Source organism: Amblyomma americanum, chromosome 4 (assembly GCF_052857255.1).
Source record: "Amblyomma americanum isolate KBUSLIRL-KWMA chromosome 4, ASM5285725v1, whole genome shotgun sequence".
NCBI classification, from domain to species: domain Eukaryota; kingdom Metazoa; phylum Arthropoda; class Arachnida; order Ixodida; family Ixodidae; genus Amblyomma; species Amblyomma americanum.
The window spans coordinates 28,973,618-28,990,904 of record NC_135500.1 but is presented as its reverse complement, the minus strand read 5'-3'; the positions used below and the strand labels follow the sequence as shown (position 1 = coordinate 28,990,904).

The 17,287-nt window shown below is 43.1% G+C and overlaps 1 long non-coding RNA gene across 1 annotated transcript; it reads left to right on the top strand.

Annotated features, from left to right (window-relative positions):
* The first annotated feature begins 14,672 nt into the window (after positions 1-14,672).
* LOC144130057 (uncharacterized) lies at positions 14,673-15,846 on the top strand. The gene is made up of 5 exons (XR_013313949.1): positions 14,673-14,730; positions 15,233-15,307; positions 15,379-15,471; positions 15,552-15,662; positions 15,719-15,846. It is a non-coding gene; the product is annotated as an uncharacterized LOC144130057 (long non-coding RNA).
* Positions 15,847-17,287: the final 1,441 nt, after the last annotated feature.

The following is a 17,287-nucleotide window of genomic DNA, read 5'->3' as shown; positions in this document are numbered from 1 at the left end:
TGAATTAGCAAAACAAATTGCAGAGATTATGAATGCGCTCCGCAGCTTATCAACACAATGGTCATCCCGTCACATTTTGATAACGAATCAGGGAGATTGAAGAAGCCTTCAACATCCGACCAAAGAGCGACGTATGTGTCTGCATACCTTCAATAGCGCTTCGTGACAGAGAAATTGATTATCTGCGTGCGATGTCTTAATATTTCAGCACGTGTACATCTTGTGCGTTTTTCATGCTTTTTTCTTTTCCTTCTTATACGAGCGAGATGTATATATTCGACGAACGTGCATTAAAAATCTGGTTGTTATTCAGCGTCGTGTCCCGCCTCTCTCTGTCTCGTGCTGCGCTGCTCCCGTCACAAGATCATGCACCAACCAGCCAAAATTTTCAGCTTGTTAAAGCACATTTCATGTAAACAGGTAAGTCTGAATGGCCTAGCCAGCAAGCATTCACGCTAGTGGACAAATGCATTATACCACCTGTAACGTAAGCATCTGCCTGAAATTTGGCACATATGTGCGCTTAGGTGCCTGCAGTCTGCATGAAAAAGTAATAATTTTACTTAGCCAGAGCCGAGAAATCTAGCATTAACCTTTTGGGGTCGTCCCTGGGACGCACTTTTTGGACACGGCTAGTTGTGGGGACGTTTTTGGATGTCTTCGGGAAAAATGAGACCTCCTGGGGACATTCCAAATGTCCGGATGGGATATTTCTGGAATATTTTGAGGAGGTTTTGTGTTGGGATAATCGATCGCGCTGAGCACATTGGTGTCTGCAATTTCACCTGTGCCAATCCGCTCCAAAGCCGATGTCCAACCATAATCGATCGCGCCCCGCACATTGGTGTCTGCAATTTCACCTGTGCCAATCCGCTCCAAAGCCGGTGTCCAACCATAATCGATCGCGCCCAGCACATTGGTGTTCTTGAAATTTTGCCCAGGTCATGTAAAAAAATTTGGCCCGGGCCACCCTTTCAAATTTGCACCAAAATCGACGTCGAGCGATAATTTACGGTGCCCGGCACGATGGTGACCTCCAAATTTAGCACAGGTCATAGCCGAATATTGGCCGGGCCACCTGCGTAATTTGACATTGGTAAATATGCACCAGAATCGACGTCTTACCATAACTGACTATCCCGACCCGATGGTGACCCCCAAATTTGGCCAGGGTCACTTTTGGTTACACATTGGCACAATTGTACCAAAAGATCCAATGCTTTCACACTATTATCGGTTTAACCAATTTAAAACGTGACTATTTTTATTCCACCTTTGTTTTATTTCCTGCAAATTCGCTGCATAATGACGTGATCACAGCCCAGAGTCCGGAAACTTTGCCTATGCTGCAGAAGAGTCCTTGCTGACTGCAATCTTTCCGCCTGGCTCCGTTATTACCTAGTAAACCATGAATATGCAGAGGATATCCACAAATGGTCCTAACGTCCAATGTCCATGTATCGATATCCTCTACATGTTGACGGGACTATTGGATTCAGATATCAGTTAGTGGATATTCAGAGGATATTCGAATAAGCATGATGTTCTTTCAGCACATTGAAAATTTTGAAAATGTGCTAACAACTTACCAGAACTAGATATTATTGTTTTGGAAGGCATGAACATGCTGAAATTATGCTTACTTTAGTTTTTAATCATTCCTGCTTTCGCAGTCTTACATTTTCGGGAACTAATTATTTCAAGCAGTCGACTATTGCACGCCCTGATTTTATTTTATGCGTGCGAATGCATGTAATGTATGATTATTTAAAGAAATTGCTCAAGTTAGACCGACAGCCACAAACGCCGCGATTTCAAAACCAGAACAATAATTAGAACTCTCTTGACACTGGGCAGCCTAACGGCCATGGGCACCGTCATTAGCCGCGACCAGGGGGTAAACCGCGGTGAGGAGGATGTCATACACTCATAGAGCTACTACTACCAACGCTAGAGGGAAAGCGGCGGCAGCACTCCCATGTAAACCCTCTCCACTTTTTTTTATAACCGTGGGCGAAGCCATATTGTTACTCCGCTCATGGTTCCCTGCATGGTTCAGGTGACCTAGACCAAGTTTAACGAGTTAACGGCAATTGCAGCGTACTAACCTGGCAACCTCGCAACTCCCCCAGCATGGCCGCGCGCTTCGTAGTGCGCGTCAAAAAGCTGTACGAGGAATGGTGCTGCGGCTTGTTTACGTGCTGTGTTGAATTCCTTTCTAGTTCATGCGCAAAATGTTCGCGATGGTGCGCGCACGAAGATACTTCCAGGTGGTGGTGAATCTTGTGCCGCTCATTACGTATGATTTGTGTTTGTGTGAGCCGAGATCAACGAGGTTTGTTGGCGAGGTTCAGCAAGGTTTGTTTTGATGTACAGGGTATTATAAAACATGCATTCCCCATGCCTTTTTGCGTTACCTGGAGTCCCTTTAGTAAAGTTTGCACCATCGTCACCTCCTGTCTTCTCCGGCGGTCAGATCTCGTTGGTGTTCCATACAGGAGACGAGGCAGAAGGGAGACGACACTCGCACAGAGTGCAGCGCATGCCTTCTGTACCGCTGCCTGTTAAGATCGGAATTCTGTTTGAATACAACGCAAAATCTGTAACAGACTCCGTTCCGAAAGGTTTAATCTGCTTGCAACGAAGCACCAAAGCGTACATACATGGAAGAATTTTATTCAAGAGACATGTGGGATAAGTCGCACTCGGAGAGCACAAACAGAGTATTGTGCAAGGTGATGATGGTAAAGAGAAACGTTGGAATGCGGTTTGCTCGCGTACAGATTTGGAAATATAATAAATTCGGGCCATATTCTTTAATCCAAAAAATCTACAACCAGTGCATCTGCACAATCACAAGCATGTCAGATTATAATACAACCTGCCACTGCAAAGTTACAGCTGGTTTCATAGTTGACAGTCATTTAACTTGAGCAGTTATGTTTGTGAATGCCTGCTTTTTATTTCTGCCATAAATTCACTGACGTTACTGTTGTACCCACTAGACAAATAAAAGTATCATAGCTTGTAAATAATGTCTCAGTCATACACAATGCAGCATTCAATACCTTTACATCTTTTCACACACTCAAAGAATGCAGATTAAAAAAATAAATAAACAGTACCAAGATCTCTGCTCTTATTTGCTGAACACCTAACAGGGCAGCCTTGATGCAGTGCTAGGGGGAACTTTGAAAAAAAAAACATATTCAACGTAGTATCAATACAGTGATTTTGCATGAACAATGTTGAAATAATTGTTCGATGTCACTCTTCATCATACTTGTTATCTATAGCATGACTGTGCATCTGGTGCAGATCCCTTCAGAAATAGCATGCCTCATAGCCTACGCCACTCTGGAACGTTACACCCCACAAAACCAAAAAATAGAACCTTCAGAAATGCACATGGGCGTCTGTGTAAAAGCTGAAATGTGCACCTGCTTTGCATTTCTTTAACGCGAATAAATGTTTGAGTACTTGCTGAACACTTCAGTGACCTTAGCTTCAGAAACATTTTCTGCACTGAACATTGCACTGGTGAAGAGTTGTTGTATTACACATGTAAGGTGTGTTTTAATGAACTTCAACAAAGAGATTCTTATTTCTTCTACTGCAGTCGACAGACATATTTACCTTGCGTGTCATGCATAATTGCCATTTATCTGACATAAGGCATGACACGAGATCTTTGCACGGTAATGGAACGCAGTCCTGACTTTTACACTGCGATACTGCTTTATAAACATGCACGTTGGCCAGGTTCATTCCTACAATGCACTGGTGAAGCAACCCCACTACTATCACTGTATCAACAGTTGTTGAATGCCGAATTTTAATAATTTAAAATCAGGAGTATTTAAGAGAATATGCAATATGGCTAGTTGGAACAGCTGGTACTCTGTATTTTGTAATAAATTTTCGGCATGTGTAAGACCCCCAGGTATCAAAATTATTGAGGAATCGTCTTCTGCAGCGTGCTGCATAACCCAAGTGAGACTTTGGCTTGTAAAAGTTTATTAATATTAGTTTATTCCTGTTTCCTTTATTCCTTGCTTTGCACTAAATAATTGTAATTAAGTTGCCGAGCAGACAAAGGGATATAATCGAGGGGCTCATTATGACATATACACTGACTCTTCATTAACTTTGGATCCCTTCATGTATGTGTCGTTACGTTGATTAGTGCAATTGGAAATTTTTATTTATTTATTGATACTGCGATCTTTTACAAGACCTTCGCAGGGGTGGGCACACAATACATAAATTCTGGAAACAACAAAAACGACCTCAGGAAGAAGCAAACAATCAAGAACAATTGATCAACAATTTAAGATTAAGAAACAATGAAACAAAGAAATGTAGCGGTACGACATTATAAAAAAAGTTAAAGATGGCTTTCAAACCTTTTTAGTGAAGTTTGGGTTACTGCATCATTAGTTAGATTATTCCAGTCTGTAATCGTTCTGGGGAAAAAAGAGTACTTAAAGGTGTTATTTCGTGCGTTTAATGGTGTTACTGTAAAATCATGGCGTTGTCTTGTGTTGTACCCTGAGGAGAACGATATAATATTGGATGTGTCAATATTGTACTGACCTTTGATTAACTGAAATAAAAATTTTAGACGACAGATGCGATTTCTATGAGAGACTGGAAGCAAACCACTTTGATTAAGAAGTGCAGTGATAGATGTGCGGTTATATGAATTGTAAATAAACCGTGCTGCTTTCTTTCGGACTCTGTCTAATTTAGCAATGTTAGATTTAGTGAAAGGATCCCAGATTATGACGGCATATTCTAACATAGGGCGAATAATAGTGTTATACGAAAGTGAACGTACACTGGGGGGGCCGAGCTTCAGAGCACGTCGGAGGAAAAATAGTTTGCGTAGGGCATTAGCTGTAACGTTGTCAATGTGCTCTGTCCAGGAGAGGTTATTGCAGATCCGCAGACCTAGGTATTTGTAAGTATTCACTTGAGAGAGAACTTTGTTTTTAGCAGTATAGTTAAACAAAAGAGGCTTCTTTTTCTGGGTTATACGCATGAACACTGTTTTATCATAATTAACGCACATTTGCCATTGGTCACACCATGTTATTATCTTAGTGAAATCGTTATTTAACCGTACTTGGTCCTCAGTAGTAGTAATCTTTTCATATAACACACAATCGTCAGCATATAATCTAACAGAAACTGAGATGTTATCGACAATGTCATTAATAAAAATCAAGAAGAGGAGTGGCCCAAGAACAGATCCTTGGGGAACGCCGGAATCAACAGGAACTGGAGCGGAAGGGGAATTATTTACTACTACAAACTGATGACGGTTTCTTAAGTAGGCTGTAATCCATGCAAGTAATTTGTCATTTTTTAGTACATTACCTAATTTGTGAAGAAGTTTGTTATGCGAAACTTTAACAAATGCTTTTTTAAAGTCCATAAATATAGCGTCAGTCTGCTTTCCTTCATTTATTGCCTGCGCAAAATCATGTATAGTTTGTACTAGCTGAGTGGCAGTGGAAAATCCTCGTCTGAAGCCATGCTGTGCATTAGTTAGAAAATTGTTTTGTTCAAGAAAATCTGCTATATGTTTATGAATGATGTGTTCCAAGACCTTGCATGCTGTAGATGTTAACGATATCGGACGGTAATTCTGAATAGATGCTTTGTCTCCAGTTTTGTGAATTGGTTTGATTCTTGCCGTTCTCCAGTCATCCGGTAATGATCCTTCATTTAGTGATTTGTTAAATAAGATGCATAAGTACTTGGCACACCATTCTGCATAACGCTTCAGGAATGCGTTGGGAATGTCATCTGGTCCGGGAGATTTTTTTACATCAAGCTTCAATAATAAATTGAGAACACCTGCCTCGGAAATCACAACATCAGGAATTGAAGGCAAATTCACGGAATAGCAGGGAAGAGAGCTGTCATCCTGCGTAAACACCGATTTGAAGTAGTCATTGAAAGCCGTGGACACCAAAGCATCATCACGCTCACATATTCCATTTACTTTGAAAGTATCATGAGATCGTGAAGCTGGAGTTATCTGCCTCCAGAATTTCTCAGGGCATGTTTTAATGAAGTTAGGTAGCTGAGTAGAAAAGTACTTTTCCTTGTCATGGGCAATCAGCTGTTTGAGTTTTTCTGTTTGTTCATCAATGATCGTTTGGGAATAGTTTCCTGCTTTTAACCTTTTTTTCATTCTTTTTAGCTTTCGTTGTGAGCGTAATGTCTCTCGTGTTATCCAAGGGTTACATTTTGGGGACTTTTTTGCAATTTTTGGAACGAAGCGTTCAATACACTGAAAGACAACACTTTTGAAAAATAGCCATAAGTCATTCACATTTCCATTAAAATTCATAAAGCGGTCATAATGAAAGTCGAGCATATCAAGAATAGATTCATCATGTGCACGAGAAAAATTAGGAAAGAAACCGACAGTATTTCGGCGATCAAAGTTTGCATTTATCAATGTCAGTACAACAGCTTTGTGATCAGAAATACCGGTCGTTACATAGCATTCGACATTTTCTTTGACAGTACCATTTACAAAAAATAGATCAAGAATTGAATATGAACCATTGTGGACTCTAGTAGGATCTTTAACTACCTGAAGCAGGTCAAAGGCAATAGAAATATCAAGCATAGTTTGCTCAATGATGTTATTAGAATGCGAAAAGGCAGTCCAGTCTATGTTTGGTAAATTAAAATCGCCAGTCAACATTAGCCTAACATTCTGTTTTATATGGCGCTCAATATATTTTTTTAGATTCACTAGGAGTGCTACAGAGGAATTGGGTGGCCTGTACACGGCTCCTAAAACGTAACGAACATTGTTTTTGTAAAATTTACAAAAGATGCCTTCTACATCGTCAATATCTGGCATTCTAAAGACTTGCAGTGAAGATTTGAACAGTATGGCCACTCCACCGCCCCTTCCATCTCGGTCTTTGCGAAAAACTTTGTAGTTTTGTGGTACGAATTCGCTGTCAAAAATATTTTTTCCCAACCAGGTTTCAGTGAGTGCAGCGATTTCTACATCATACGTCAACAGCAGGCCCTCAAGTTGCGTAGCTTTGCAGACAATACTACGACAGTTGACGTTTATCAGTGTGAACCTTTTGTTCATAATATGCGTCTGTCATTCCCTCTTTTTAGATATACGATAGGGCTCATTCTTCACTTCGTCCCATCCGAACATAGCACCGTCGATAACCAGCTTATCAAATATCAGTTTGGCTTTAGCGCCGTTAGCCTTCTCCACTGCACAGCTTTGCCACAGCTTTTTTCTAATTTCACGAACTCGGCTGGAAAAGTCTTCAGCCACAGAGAATTTGGTTCCTTTCAGGCCCGAACAAGCCTGTAACACCGAAAGTTTTTCTCTGTTGTCCTGAAACTTCATAATTACGGGGCGGCTTTGATCTTTCTTCTTTTTTCCCAGCCTGTGACACCTCTCTATGCTATTGATTTCAACTTTCAATTTTTCTTCAAAGAGTTCTTTCCGGATCGCATTCTGAAGACTGGTAGGAGTTTCTTCGTCACCCTCCTCCAAACCATAAACAATCAAGTTATTTCTCCTACTCCTGTTTTCTAAATCATCAATTTTTTTTAGCATGTATGAATTATCTTGCTCAAGTTGAGCTACCGTTTCTTTTAGATCACTGACCACTTTGCTTATAGATGCCAGACAGGATAGTTTGTCTTCCAGGTTGGTAATGCGAACAGATAAACCTCCGATTTTATCCTCCAGCGTAGTCTCTTTTTCCAGCAACTGGTTAATAGAGGCAGTCATATTGGTTTGGCCTGAAACAAGCTGAAGCAACAAATCCTCCTGTGTTGGACCGGGGTTAGATTCAATGTCACCGCATGACAATAGATCTTCTGTGAATGACCGGACATCAGATAAAAAGTACGCAATGCATAGTGGGCAAGGCAGCAGCAATAGGCAGCGGTTATCGCTGCGGAAGCATTTAGTAGGCATATAAGAACAAACCTGAAGAATGAAGCCAAAATGGCTCCTGAACATCGTTTCCGATGCGCTGCTGCCGAGCCCACTGAAGATGAACGCAGATGCAGGGCTCCTTTTAAAGGCTTGGTGAACCACGTGCTCTGCCGTCCCAGACGTCGGGGCATGCGCAGAAATCCTGGCTGCCGGTTCGATGATTCTGTTGACGCTTGTCACATCAGCACGTGCCAGTAGGTCGTTGTTGATATCGGCGATGACGGCAGACAGTCCAGGCAAGCAGAAGACAGGTGGCTGCACTTGAAACAGGCCCACCAGCACCTGAAGAATGAAGCAAAAATGGCTCCTGAACATCGTTTCCGATGCGCTGCTGCCGAGCCCACTGAAGATGAACGCAGATGCAGGGCTCCTTTTAAAGGCTTGGTGAACCACGTGCTCTGCCGTCCCAGACGTCGGGGCATGCGCAGAAATCCTGGCGTCCGGTTCGATGATTCTGTTGACGCTTGTCACATCAGCACGTGCCAGTAGGTCGTTGTTGATATCGGCGATGACGGCAGACAGTCCAGGCAAGCAGAAGACAGGTGGCTGCACTTGAAACAGGCCCACCAGCACCTGAAGAATGAAGCAAAAATGGCTCCTGAACATCGTTTCCGATGCGCTGCTGCCGAGCCCACTTGGTTGTTGTTATTGATGCTGATGGTTGTTATTGATGCTGAAACAAGATCTGCTTTGTAAGCAGTGCTCTAACATATGCCCCTCTTGCCCTCTCTGTTATCCTTCTAGCCTCCTCTCTCAGTGAGAGTGACATATTTCTTCAAAACGAACTTGATCACTCCAATTACGTGTGCTGGGTTCTCTTTATAATGTTCTGCTTCCTTCAAGCTCTGCTCATGTCGTTGGCAGAACTTCTGGAAGGACTGTATAACCAAGCGGTCAACGTTTTTGTGCCCTTGCTCATCACTGCAGCGGAAAATGTGCTCCGCAGTGCACAGGGTGTGAATTACGAGCGCTGAAGGCATGATTAGGCCTCCATTATTTCTGATGAAAATAAGGACACTTGCGATGTCATCCTGTACAAGCATCTCTAAACACGAGGTGCAGTTTATGCTCTTTGAAACAACCCTCACAATAAAACCACCTATGTAGGTCACAACCTCAGTGCTAAAATTGGTGAGTCCATAGCCAAGACTGCTGTAGTCATGGTCAGTTATGGCGATAGCAATGTACATATCTGGTGACTTGCCAGCTTCATCACCGTTGCTTCTGTGCAGACGCTCGTGAGCCACTGCTGCAATTCCCTCAAAATCTGGGGTAACATTGCCGGTCGTCACAGGCCGCACATCTGCATGCACCAGTAGGATTCTGTATGCGTACCGGAACTGCAGAGCCGAGGGGTTATAGTTCCATCCCCCTCTCTGGCGGATGCAGCTAAAGAACATTTCAAGGTGATCTTGACTGAACCGGTATGTGCAAATGTAGCTGTAATGAAAATGGAAACACCATGACAATTTGCAATTGTTTTCCTGCCTTGGCAAACAGAATGAAGAAAACATATCTCCATTCGTAGTTCCTTGTTAATGCAACGAAGCGAAATAACAGTGAAAAGCATATTCCAGTGAGTTCCGTTTCTAGTAGGGCTCAAAACGGCACAGTTATTGCTTAATTGTTTGTTTGATAGCCAATAAGATTCTACTCTTAGTCAGCTAAGCTTATTTGCATCATGTTTCTTGCAGCCATGGTAATTGGACAGCCTTCTGCTTTCATTTCTGATAATTATATTTTAATCAGTTTTTGTTGTTGACTTTAATAGCTTCATTTTGAATTCTATTTTCATTGAACGCTAAGATATTTTGCTACAGTGATATTTACTACTTATGCTTCCACCACAGTGGTAAAATGATTGGATTGTTTTGCATTTTTATTGCATTTTTGCTAACTTTCTCAACTCTCCACTGCCCTCATTTGTAACTGCAACAACATGAAAAATACTTTTCTTCTCCATTTCCTTTCAAGAATTGCAGCATGCTTATTCTGTAACTCTGTGCTGTCCTACTGTGGCTCTGTACTTGACTTTTGACTATGTTTGTTATGAGAAACAATACACTGGGCTAGAGTTTGTACTGGCAGGTATTTTCTGTTATTGCCTTAATTATTCAGCGATAGACTAAAACTGCATGCTGTAAGCATGTCTAATAGGATAGCATTATTTCTATAAATTGGTTTTAGCAAATGTTTTAGAGGTGCCTTCCCGTCATTGTCACCTTGTCATGCTTTCACTGTTGGTGCTTTCAATACGCTATATAGTTAGGACAAAACGCATTGCCTTGAAACTGCATGAGGTGCCTTCAGCTGCATGGCTCAGCACCATGCACAATGCCCTACGGTCTTGCACCCTTTTTATTAATAAAGCAGCACTGAAAGTTTTCATTCATTTGGATTGTGCACTTGTGTATTGACATGCAGTAATAGTGTATGAAACACGATATGCAGTCCTACCTGCAAACAGTGGAATCGAAGAGCTTCTGGGCGAGTTCTGCAATGCTCTTCAACGAGAATGCCAAACTTATGACACACATTCTCCGCCCCGAGATGCATACGAGCTCACGAGACGGAAGACGCAGAGACATGAGCTTTGTAGATAGTTGGAGCATCGTCTGCTTTTGAAAATTGAATGTTGCTGCTCGCAGCGGTGCTTTGAAATCCATTGCAGTTGGACTGTGCGAATTTAAAATATCAAAGGCCCTGAAAGAAACATCAAAAGAAGATTGCATTACTTATGCAATCGAGAATTTTACTTCAGAACTCACCGATCAACATCAGCAATAAATTCTGCGGTTCCACCGGACCCATTGAAGTTTTGTATTCCAAGCTCCTTGGCAAACTTTAGGCTTTTGCTCACTGATGCACTGAATGTTTGTGCAGCCAGTCGCACTTTCATAATTTGTCTGTAGTACTCAATATGTGCCCTCCGGAGTTTATTTGCTGCTCGAAGACCTTCAGCTTCTTGCAGGTCTTGCAGCCTTTCAATAAAGCCCCATTCGATTGACTGCAAACGACAATAAATATATTAGAGGTGAATCACACTTTATCAGAGTTGAATATCTTACTCCATATTCATTGCTGTGCAATGTTTTCTTATCGCCCAGGAGGTTTCTGAGCAATTTTATATCCATGGGCAGCATCGAATACCAGGGACACGGTCCTTGATTGGTTGCAGGGATGGGGGAAGGCCGTCACAAACTGCTCACTTCTGGCTTCATGGATCCGACAGCCAAGAAGCTTGCCCATGGATACATTAGCAGCTAGAGCATCGCATACAACAGCAACGACGTTCAGCGAACATTGTGTCAGCTGCTCGATGGCCTCATTAACCATATTTCTCAGTTGCTCCCCACTGAGTCCATTGTTGAGGAAATATCCAAAGAGAATTTTCCATGTAGCTGCCACGCCAACTGCCATGAGCACGAGAGCATCTCCAGCTAGTGAGAAGTCATCTGTGTCCAGTGGACTCTGACTGTTCCCCAAGTCAACGTAGCCAATCAGTTTCCCTGTCTTAGTGTCCATCTCGCACCTTTTCCTAATACTCATTCCGTCTAGCATCAGGCAGCAAAGCCGCTCTCGTTCATTTTTTGTTTCAAATGACGTTTTGATGTGATTGAGAGCTTCACTTGTAAACCCTGGCCATGCATCAATCACTTTGGGCCAGGTGCGAATGGTCTGCCTGCTGGGCATTGGGAAAATGCTGGCCACATATTCATATGCCCTTGGAGACTGATAATACAGTGTAGTGGCAAACTTCCTCATCTTCTCACTGTATCGTCTTTGTGATGGTGATTTGGGCTTGTTAGAGCGCCAACTTTTTACAATCTCTCGTGGCAGTTCTCCAAATGCCTCCAGTGTTTCGTGTCCATTCGGAGAAATCAGTTGTTTTTCTTTCATTTCATTTAGAAGGCTTTTGAGGTCAATCATTCTCTTCTTTTTTTCTTTTACCGGTTGTGAGGCTGAATAAAGTTTTCTTCGCGCAACAGACAGCTTTTTCTTGACTGTCCAAAGTCGAGTTCTTGGAGATTGTGAAGCAATGTATTGGTGATCGTGGCTTACTCCTTTCTTTTTGCTGGAGCTTTTCAGAGACTGTGTTGTCTGTGGGCAATAGAATACTGTGTCAGCAACTAAGCTTCCATAATAATCTGTATATGCATATCTTATGTTGCACTTTCACTGCTGCTTTAGCTGGGCTCGTTGCACCTTGGTCCTCACTGTGCATCCTTGAACTTGCACAAACTGGTGTAGCTGTCTGCTCAGGCAGAAAGGGTGTGTCAGAGGAGACAGTGCATCATCTGCCTTTTATATGTTACCTGCAAGCACTTGCGTGGAGATTTCCATGGTGATGCTGCTACTGAGCTGGGGGTTTGTGGTGCAGACATGTCCTGAAGCAGAAACAGTTTTGACGTGAGATTCTTGCTATTTATGTACAGCATCTCACCTGCTTTCGCTTGCGTAGGGACTTTCTTGTGGGAGTGTGCAAGTGCTTGCAGGGGGATTTGGGTATAGGTGAAATGACCGGTTGGCTGAGATGCGGCCTCACACTAATGGCCTGAAGTAGGAACATTTTCTCTACTGGAGACAGCAGCAATTGGATGCATGAGACACCAATATTCGGATTAATTCTTTTACCTGCAAGCGTGGAGACTTTCTCAGTGGTAACTGAGCTCGTGAGGAGGGTGAGCACATTGTCTGTGAACTGGTTGCTTCTGGGCTTGCGTGCTCCTGCATAGATATGCCCTAAGATAAAAATTTTGTTGTCTGAAGCACTGGCCTTTCTGCTCACTTAAACTTACCCGCTTGCCTTTCTGTAATGTCGTACGTGGCAGAGACTGACGTCCTGAAATAGCACCGCAAGATGTGCTTGCAACCTAAAGTAAAAATATTGCATGAGCTGAGGCACTCGCTCTATTATAACTTATCACCCTATGCACACAGACTTGGTGAGACACCACGACTGACCGCTGTCAGAATTCTGTTTAATAATGTAGACATGCCCGGCACACAGTCTCTCCTGCATAAGCCCTCCCGTCTAGTGCACCACTCTGAACTGCTGATACACAGCGGATTTTATTTAATTATCATAAACTTGATTCTTTTTATGTTGAATTGCTGCCTTTACTTTTGTACTGACTTACCAGTTGCTAAATTTTTAATTGTAACTTAAATATCTAGCGTTTTGTTGAAAAGTTAGTTTTCTCTTTTTACTTATATTTGGCTGTAAATGCTCTAGACATCAGCTAGGCTCAGCGTAGTTTTTATAACTTACCCGTAATGATAATTAAAAGTTTCACACTGAATGCAGGTTCTACTGAACATAAACAGAGCACAACCACAATTTGCACCTACCTAGTGTCAGTGGGGTAAAGCGCGGTGAGGAGGTTGTCATACACTCGAGCAGCGCCATCTTGCTACTCCCATAGTTGCCTGTACTTATTAGTTGTTTGCGCTTCTGCGATTATTTTCAATACAGCTACACAGAACACATTAAAAATAAACCTCTAAAACTTTAATCATCCAAAAAATGTTAGAGCATTACGCCAAACTCTTTGTTGTTTCAAAATTTGAAATATGCAGACCTGTACAAGAAAACTTGGGAAAGTTTCGTTTTCGTTTCGTCTGCTGTAGCAGCTCTAGGTTACCGACGTATACTAGTTCATTACTACTTACAGCGTAGACTGCAGGACAGAATTAAGATACGGCCGTTTGATACACCAAATACGCTCTGCATTACACACCTCTCCGCCCCATGTGTCTGCTCAACGCACTCCCGAGCATACTCCACTGAGAGCGGTCTCCCTCTTTTTCGACCGCGCGTTCTAGCTACTCTTCGCACTTTGGACTCATTCACTTCCACCGCTCGGTTCGCTGTCTTTCGCAAGAACGTTGCCTTCTCTGCTTGTTTTGGTTTTGGATGTCTGATTCGGTGCCGGGAAAGCGCTGCAGACGAAAGTCGTTTTCCGTGCGCACGTTGGTCGATCGTATCTCTTGCGCGCACGGCGGTCGATCGCACACAAGAATCTGGACTCTGGACCCGTCGGCAGCGTTCAGGGCGACACCCGAAACTGCCATAGCAGTCGGCCGGGCGAGTAAGCCCGCCTTCGCTCGAAAGCACAAGAACACAGATAAAAACAAGAGAATACCGAGAACAGAACCGTCCGCTTATACACGCTCGCCTGTCAGTTGCTCAGTAGATGCAATAAGCACGCAGCGCGCTGTGGCTCCGCGCATCGCGATCTACCGCTTTGTCTCGCTCGTGCACAGAGTTTCAGCAGAAGGCCGCCATCGTGCATCATATGCAAAACAAGATGCCAAAAGGGATCGGGAATTTCTCTTCATGTGTGAGTACTGTTCTCTGAAAAATTCGTAACGGCACTGTCGCGTGTTTTTTGTTCTTTAAGATTGTCTTGTATGCATGCAACATGCATGAAGAGAATTCGTGGAGCCTTACGTTTAGTGGTATATAGTACAGGCTTGTCATTGAAACAGTATATGAAAAGTAAGCGAAGTTGTCATTTTTTTGTTTCAGCTTTCCTCACAACAACAAAGACTTGCTGCAAAAGTGGCTCAGCGCTATTAGGACACCATTGCCTAATTTACATATAGGGCGCAGGATCTGCTCAAGACATTTCGAGCAGTCATGCTTTTACAGCGGCCACACCAGGCACTTTTTAAAACCAGACGCAGTGCCAACGATATTCCAAAAGGTACAGAGTGAGCAGGTAGGTGCAAATTGTGGTTGTGCTCTGTTTATGTCCAGTAGAACCTGCATTCAGTGTGAAACTTTTAATGCTCATTACGGGTAAGTTATAAAAACTACGCTGAGCCTAGCTGATGTCTAGAGCATTTACAGCCAAATATAAGTAAAAAGAGAAAACTAACTTTTCAACAAAACGCTAGATATTTAAGTTACACAAAACGCTAGATATTTAAGTTACAATAAAAATTTAGCAACTGGTATGTCAGTACAAAAGTAAAGGCAGCAATTCAACATAAAAAGAATCAAGTTTATGATAATTAAATAAAATCCGCTGTGTATCAGCAGTTCAGAGTGGTGCACTAGACGGGAGGGCTTATGCAGGAGAGACTGTGTGCCGGGCATGTCTACATTATTAAACAGAATTATGACAGCGGTCAGTCGTGGTGTCGCACCAAGTCTGTGTGCATAGGGTGATAAGTTATAATAGAGCGAGTGCCTCAGCTCATGCAATATTTTTACTTTAGGTTGCAAGCACATCTTGCGGTGCTATTTCAGGACTTCAGTCTCTGCCACGTACGTCATTACAGAAACGCAAGCGGGTAAGTTTAAGTGAGCAGAAAGGCCAGTGCTTCAGACAACAAAATTTTTATCTTAGGGCATATCTATGCAGGAGCACGCAAGCCCAGAAGCAACCGGTTCACAGACAATGTCCTCACCCTCCTCACGAGCTCAGTTACCACTGAGAAAGTCTCCACGCTTGCAGGTAAAAGAAATAATCCGAATATTGGTGTCTCATGCATCCAATTGCTGCTGTCTCCAGTAGTGAAAATGTTCCTACTTCAGGCCATTAGTGTGAGGCCGCATCTCAGCCAACCGGTCACCTCACCTATACCCAAATCCCCCTGCAAGCACTTGCACACTCCCACAAGAAAGTCCCTACGCAAGCGAAAGCAGGTGAGATGCTGTACATAAATAGCAAGAATCTCGCGTCAAAACTGTTTCTGCTTCAGGACATGTCTGCACCACAAACCCCCAGCTCAGTAGCAGCATCACCATGGAAATCTCCACGCAAGTGCTTGCAGGTAACATGTAAAAGGCAGATGATGCACTGTCTCCTCTGACACACCCTTTCAGCCTGAGCAGACAGCTAGACCAGTTTGTGCAAGTTCAAGGATGCACAGTGAGGACCAAGGTGCAACGAGCCCAGCCAAAGCAGCAGTGAAAGTGCAACATAAGGTATGCATATACAGATTATTATGGAAGCTTAGTTGCTGACACAGTATTCTATTGCCCACAGACAACACAGTCTCTGAAAAGCTCCAGCAAAAAGAAAGGAGTAAGCCACGATCACCCATACATCGCTTCACAATCTCCAAGAACTCGACTGTGGACAGTCAAGAAAAAGCTGTCTGTTGCGCGAAGAAAACTTTATTCAGCCTCGCAACAGTTAAAAGAAAAAAAGAAGAGAATGATTTATCTCAAAAGCCTTCTAAATGAAATGAAAGAAAAACAAATGATTTCTCCGAATGGACACGAAACACTGGAGGCATTTGGAGAACTGCCACGAGAGATTGTAAAAAGTTGGCGCTCTAACAAGCCCAAATCACCATCACAAAGACGATACAGTGAGAAGATGAGGAAGTTTGCCACTACACTGTATTATCAGTCTCCAAGGGCATATGAATATGTGGCTAGCATTTTCCCAATGCCCAGCAGGCAGACCATTCGCACCTGGCTCAAAGTGATTGATGCATGGCCAGGGTTTACAAGTGAAGCTCTCAATCACATCAAAACGTCATTTGAAACAAAAAATGAACGAGAGCGGCTTTGCTGCCTGATGCTAGACGGAATGAGTATTAGGAAAAGGTGCGAGAATGACACTAAGACAGGGAAACTGATTGGCTACGTTGACTTGGGGAACAGTCAGAGTCCACTGGACACAGATGACTCCTCACTAGCTGGAGATGCTCTCGTGCTCATGGCAGTTGGCGTGGCAGCTACATGGAAAATTCCCTTTGGATATTTTCTCAACAATGGACTCAGTGGGGAGCAACTGAGAAATATGGTTAATGAGGCCATCGAGCAGCTGACACAATGTTCGCTGAACGTCGTTGCTGTTGTATGCGATGCTCTAGCTGCTAATGTATCCATGGGCAAGCTTCTTGGCTGTCGGATCCATGAAGCCACAAGTGAGCAGTTTGTGACGGCCTTCCCCCATCCCTGCAACCAATCAAGGACCGTGTCCCTGGTATTCGATGCTGCCCATGGATTAAAATTGCTCAGAAACCTCCTGGGCGATAAGAAAACCCTGCACAGCAATGAATATGGAGTAAGATATTCAACTCTGATAAAGTGTGATTCACCTCTAATATATTTATTGTCTTTTGCAGTCAATCGAATGGGGCTGTATTGAAAGGCTGCAAGACCCGCAAGAAGCTGAAGGTCTTCGAGCAGCAAATAAACTCCGGAGGGCACATATTGAGTACTACAGACAAATTATGAAAGTGCGACTGGCTGCACAAACATTCAGTGCATCAGTGAGCAAAAGCCTAAAGTTTGCCAAGGAGCTTGGAATACAA